The following is a 6,688-nucleotide window of genomic DNA, read 5'->3' as shown; positions in this document are numbered from 1 at the left end:
ATTGAATTTTGCTAGTGAGACTGGGGGAGTTAGGTATGCACTGGTTATAATGAGGAGTTTTTGGTTGTTTCCTGGAAATTTTAAAAGGACCCAGTAAGAAACCAATTGGTTGTCACTGTTAGCTTGTGCAACAATGGTGGGGTTAAGGTTGTCTTTGAAGAGAATTAATGCTTTTTTTGTCTGGTCTGTAATCTCACATGATTGAACAATTTGGTATGAGGTGATGAAGACTAGGGGTGTCAGGTTTCAAGGATTTTCTGAAACCGATATAATGTCAAGATTATTTCGTATTGAAAGGGCATTGATTTGGTAATTTTTTTTCTTAAAGCGGGAGCAGGTAATATGATGCTGTTTATTGGTCTGAGTTAAGGAATTATTATTAAAAGGTCCCAGATTGGGCTCAATGTTGCCTCTTAGCAGAAGTATAAGGACAATGGGACTAAATTAGAATAGTGCTTTTGGAATTTGTAGTTTGGGGAATAACAGGTTTTTTCTATAAAAATTAGAGATGATGAGTTATTGGGATCCTGATATGTTTAGTGTATCTGACTTGGGTGCCAGCATGGGTATGATGTAATGTTAATGTTTAATGGGGTATGAGTAGGTAGTATGTGTGTAGGTATGGGATATGTGTAGGTAGCATGTGTGTAGGTATGTGGCATGGGTAGATAGTATGTGTGTAGGTATCAGTAATTACTATGTTTTTATGTGTGTGGGTATGGTGTATGGGTAGGTAGTACATGTATAGGCATGAGGTATGGGTATGTAGCATGTGTGTAGGAGTGTGATAAGGGTAGGTAGTATGTGTGTAGGTATGGGGTATGGGTATGTAATATGTGTGCAGGTATGAGTAGGTAGTATGTGTGTATTTGTGTAGGTATGTGGTAAGGGTAGGTAGTATGTGTGTAGGTATGGGGTATGGGTATGTAATATGTGTGTAGGTATGAGTAGGTAGTATGTGTGCATTTGTGTAGGCATGTGGTAAGGGTAGGTAGTATGTGTGTAGGTATAGGCCATGGGTACGTAGTAAATGTGTAGGTATGGGATATGGTTAGGTAGTATGTGTGTATGTGTGAAGGTATGGGATATGGGTATGTAGTATGTGTGTAGGTAATGGGTATGGGTAGGTAGTATGTGTGTAGGCATGGGGTATGAGTAGGTAGTATATGTGTAGGTATGGGGTATGGTGAGGTAGTACATCTGTAGGTATGGAGTGTGGGTAGGTAGTATATGTGTAGATTCATAGATTCATAAATTCATAGATTCATAGATTATTACTAGGCTAACTGCCCTCATAGACAATTTTAAGCCTAACCAATCACCCCCTGTGAGAATCAAACCCTGCACCTTGTGTTTCCTTAAGTAAACAGCTTAACCATTACGCCACCCTCCAAAAAAGTATAACCCATTCCCATACCAGGAGTTGAACCCAGGCCACCTGGGTGAAAACCAGGAATCCTAACCACTAGACCATATGGGACATGTGTAGGTATGGGATATGGGTATTTAGTATGCATGTGGGTATGGGCTATAGGTAGGTAGTATGTGTGTAGGTATGGGATATGGGTAGGTAGTATGTGTGCAGGTATGGGGCATTGGCAGGTAGTACGTGCATAGGTATGGGGTATGAGTAGATAGTATGTGTGTAAGTATGGGGTATGGGTAAGTAGCATTTGTGTAGGTATGCTGTGGCTCTGCTCGACATGGGAGCAGGAAAATAATGTTCTCAGGTGGCGAAAGCCAGGGAACCTCATTTGGCTAGGCTTATATAGGCCCTAGGGTTGATAGCCTAGCACATTCCTATAAACCTATGACCCTATATAGGTATGTGGTATAGGTAGGTAGTATGTATGTAGATATGGGATATGAGTAGGTAATATGTGTGTATGTATGGAGTCTGGGTAGACAGCATGTGTGTAGGCATGGGGTATGAGTAAGTAGTATCTATGTAGGTATGGGGTATGGGTAGGTAGTAGTATGTGTGTACGTATGGGCAACGGGTAGGTAGTATGTGTGTAGGTATGGGGTATTGGCAGGTAGTATGTGCGCAGGTATGGGGTATGGGTGGCAGTACATCTGTAGGCATGGAGTAAGGGTAGGTAGTATGTGTGTAGGTATGGGGAATGGGTATGTCGATAGCATGTTTGTAGGTATGGAGTATGAGTAGGTAGTATGTGTGTAGGTTTGGGGTATGGGTATTTAGTGTGGGTGTAGTTATAGGGAATGGGTAGGCAGTATGTGTGCATGTATGTAGGTATGGGAAGGTAGTATGTATGTATATAGGTATGGGGTATGTGTAGGTTGTACATGTATAGGTAAGGGTATGTGAAGATAGTATGTGTTTATGTGTGTAGGTCTAGGATATGAGTAGTTAGTTTGTGTGTATGTAGGTAGTATGTTTACAGTTATGGGTTTGGATGAGTAGTATGTGTGCAGGTATGTGATATGGGTAGGCAGTATGTGTGTAGGTAAGGGTAGGTTGTATGTGTGTAGGTAGGGTGAATGGGTAGGTAGTATGTGTATAGATATGGGGTATGTGTAGGTAATACATGTGTTGGTATGGGGTCTAGGTAGGTAGTATGTGTGTATGTATGGGGTATGTGTAGGTAGTATGTGTGGAGGTACAGCATATGGGTTGGTAATATGTGTGTATGTATGGGGTGTGGGTGGGTAGGTAGCATGTGTGTAGGTATAGGGTATGATTATGCAGTAAGTGTGTAGGTATGGGGTATGGGTAGGTAATATGTGTGTAAGTATGGGGTATGGGTATGTAGTATGTGTGTAGGTATGGGGTATGGGTAGGCAATATGTGTGCATGTATGTAGGTATTGGGTATGGGTAGGCTGTATGTGGAGTATGGGTAGGTAGGTAGTATGTGTGTAAGTAGTATGTATGTAGATATGGGGTTTGGGTAGGTAGTATGTGCGCATGTATGTGGCATGGGTAGGTACAATGTGTACTGGTATTAATGCAGCCTGATATATCCAGGCAATAGCACTCAGGTAGCTGCTGTGGGTTTTTGTGTGAGGGTGGAAAGAAAATAACAGATAGCAGGAGAATGAATTTCATGGTTATATGTATTCCTAATGAGAATTAATTGTAGTGAAGGTTGTAAGATCTAGAGAATGTGGAGTATGGGGAGGAAGGCAGTATTCTTTTAAGGTATGCTTACTGGGTAGATAAAAATGGGTGGGGATCTTCCAGTATAAGAGTGCGTATCTGGGGAATTGAGTGGGAGGGAAGTGACTGCATGTGAGATTAAGCTAACTTCTGATTTCTTGAAAGGAGAGTAGATTGCCAAATTATGGAGGGAGTGTTGCTACTTAGAACAAAGGGTGAGAGGGTATGGAAGGGTTAAAGGCTGAGAACACATGTGTGAATAAGTTTCTACGTGACTAAAGGGGGGGAATCAAAAGATTACACTGAGGTTATGAAGCTGATAAGAACAGTACAGAGTTATGAATACAGATAGAATATAAATGTTAGAAGAGATTATGCAAGATATGAAGTGCATCTGCATTACAAGTGTGATGTGGAAAGAGATAAAAGTATTAGTGAATTCAGTAGAAGTAGTTTGTTACGATTATGTAATTATAGGTGATTTTATAGAAGAAAGATAGGGGTTGAGGAGGCTAGTAGTGACTGGCAGATTGAGTTAATGGGTTGAGATAACCAAGTTTAAACATAGTGTAAGAGGCGGTGAGCGGCATTATGGGTAGGGTAGGGGAGTGGTGTAAGTCTGACCATAGTGAGGGCAAATAGGGCAGGCCACCCCAATGAATGTAACCTTATTTCATCAAAAAAAAAAAAAAACATCTGTGGCACTGAAGGTAAGCTTTTCTGGTGAAGACAAATACCTAAAATGAAGGTAGGCAAATATTTTGGCAATTATAGAGTGTAACGTTAGAACTGAGAGATGTTCTAGCACAATACAGCTAGGGACAATCCAAAATTGGTATGTGCTGTCTGAAGGGAAGGAGGAATGTGGTATTACTAAATTACAGTAGTGGAGAATATGAAAAGCACACCACAGAGAACAATGTAGAAACAAAAGAGATGAATTGTGTTTCACAGCTGAGGTTAACATTCCCTACTCTTACTCCATTAAAGAGGGAGTCCTTATACTCTTATACTCTTTGGCCTTTTCTTGGGAATGCAGCAGCAACAGCAGTTTTTCTTGGTCTGCAGCTCACTGAGTAGATATAGCAAGGAGGGGAGGGGTGCTGACTACAGTTTGTTTTAAGGAAATCTACAGGCAGCACTATCCAAGAATTTCCTTGTGCAATAACTAATATCCCTCCCAGATAACTCCAAGCATCTCACAGCCACTAAGGCCTAAACATAAACCCAGTATATTAGTCATAGGAGACTCCATTGTGAGACACACAGATGTACCCCTCATCAGGCTACATAAGGAGAAAGTCATGGTTAGTTATTTCTCTGGTGCCAGAATCCACCATATCACCCATGTACTCAAGTCTCTCAACAGGTACTGTTCTGACTCTGTGATAGTCCATGTTGGCATGAACAACTTGAGACGTTCCTCCCTGGACTATATGAAGAGAGACATGATCGAGCTCACTGAATATGTGTCACAGGCAGGCATACCAGGTTACTCATCCTATCATACATTCAGACCTCTAGCCATGAGCAGCAAAGAAAAGGAGGTGGAGTTGCAATATATATAAAAGACATACACACATCCAGGCTGGTCAAACAGTATGACACAGGAAACACTCCAGGTGCAGTTAACAATTGACAAGACCTCTATTCAAATCATAGGTAGGTATAGGCCTCCAACTTTGACTCAAGATGCCCACTCCACCTATCTGGACCTCTTCAAATCTATCAGGATTCAACCCCTTACCCTGATCCTAGGCGAATTTAACTATCCAACCATAGACAGGAAGAAATACTCATGCCAAAACAAAATGCCCAGAGATTCCTTGATTTTGTCAATACAAATGCCATAGACCAGTTGGTCAACACCCCCACAAGAGGTGAAAATATCTTGGACTTGGTATTAACAAACATGAGTAACCACTGCAGCATCCCTACAGTGTCATCATCCCTCATAAAGTTCCAGGTAAGTGGTCATGCTCAAACTCACCCCCCCCCCAAGCTAGCGTCAAAGAAAAAACACTTCTACGAAGCTGATTACAACCTCCTGAAGGAAGGTATAAACAGCTTCATAACCCCCCCCCCCATAAGAGCTGGCACCTATGTCCAAACCTACACAAAAGTACTATATGAACATTTATGTAGCTGCATGGAATCAGGAATACCCAACAGGATGAAATCATCCTCCCCGAGGAAGAATAAACCTGTCTGGTGGACATCTGCAATAAGTAAACTCTGTAATAAAAGGAAAAAATTGCTGTCCATGACCAAGAAGAAACAGGTGCCTAATTGTAAGCAATCTCTCCTTAGCCTGAACTAGCAAATAAGAGCACAAGTGAAATCCATCAAAGCAAACTTCAAGTCCAAACTGGCCACATCTACTAAAGATATTCATAAGGCCTTCTTCATATATGTCTGCAATTTCAAGGGAAGCACCCAGATCTGCTCAGAACTGATGGTCAAGGACACCACATACACAAACTCTGTAGATATAGCCAATCTGCTGGCTGACAGGTTCAGTAAAAACTTCACCCCTCTGTCCCCCCCATCATTAAACAGGACATCCCCAGTATCACCCCCTCCCCTTATCTCTAGGGAGCAAGTCATCACTGCCCTCTCAAAGGCAAAAAATACAGCCTACATGGGACCCGATAACATCCTAGGCTGCATCCTACTTGAACTCATGCAGGAACTTGCAGCACCATTAGGCAACCTATTCAGCCAAAGCCTGAGTACAAACTTCATCCCAGCCGATTGGAGGACAGCTACTGTCATCCCTTTGCACAAAGGTGGAGCATCCACCGATCCAGAAAATTATAGACCCATCAGCCTAATTAGTCTGATCTGCAAGGCCATGGAGCAGATTATCATGGACATCATTAACAAGGACATTGGCAACCTCCAGACACTTGATCTGACATAGTTTGGTTTTGTCAAGGGGAGGTCATGCCTGTTAAATTTGGTTGACATCTTTGAGACAGTCAACAAGGCCATAGATGAGGGGAAGACAGTGCACACCACCTACCTTGATCTGGCCAAGACCTTTAATACTATTCCCGACTCAGGTATAATAGATAAACCCTCTCAACTAGGCATCAATCCATATGATCCCAGAAGGGTAGCAAACTGGCTTACTGGAAGAACCTACCTAGTCAAAATACAGTAGGGCACCTCAAGTAGTAGAACTATAACAAGCAGTGTACTCAAGGGATCAGGCTTGGGGCCTCTGCTGTTTGGGATATGCATTTCTGAGGTGCAGGCTAAAGCCAATGGGCTATAGCTGACCATGTTTTCAGATGACTGCAAGCTGGGTGCTGTCATCAATTCCCCTAGTGATGTGAACATCCTCCAAGAGGGTCTCACCCAAACAAATGACTGGTACATGGCCTCATACTGAATGCTAAGAAATGCATCATCATCCCCTTTGGGGAGAGTGACGTGATGTCCCCAGAAATTATCACATTGATAATAAGGTCCTAAGTATGCAATCAGTCATGAGGGACTTGGGCACCCAGGTTGATAGCAAACTCACTTTTGACCACCATATTGCCTCCGTTGTATGGAAAGC

General features: G+C 42.3%; 1 non-coding gene across 1 annotated transcript; it reads right to left on the bottom strand.

Annotated features, from left to right (window-relative positions):
* Positions 1–1,408: 1,408 nt before the first annotated feature.
* On the bottom strand, positions 1,409–1,480 carry TRNAE-UUC. Its single transcript has one exon. It is a non-coding gene; the product is annotated as a tRNA-Glu (tRNA).
* Positions 1,481–6,688: the final 5,208 nt, after the last annotated feature.

The sequence above is a fragment of the Protopterus annectens genome, chromosome 7.part0, assembly GCF_019279795.1.
Source record: "Protopterus annectens isolate FY-2018-M chromosome 7.part0, PAN1.0, whole genome shotgun sequence".
Lineage (NCBI taxonomy): Eukaryota > Metazoa > Chordata > Ceratodontiformes > Protopteridae > Protopterus > Protopterus annectens.
The sequence above is the reverse complement of the archived record's forward strand: the minus strand, read 5'-3'. Positions and strand labels throughout refer to the sequence as shown.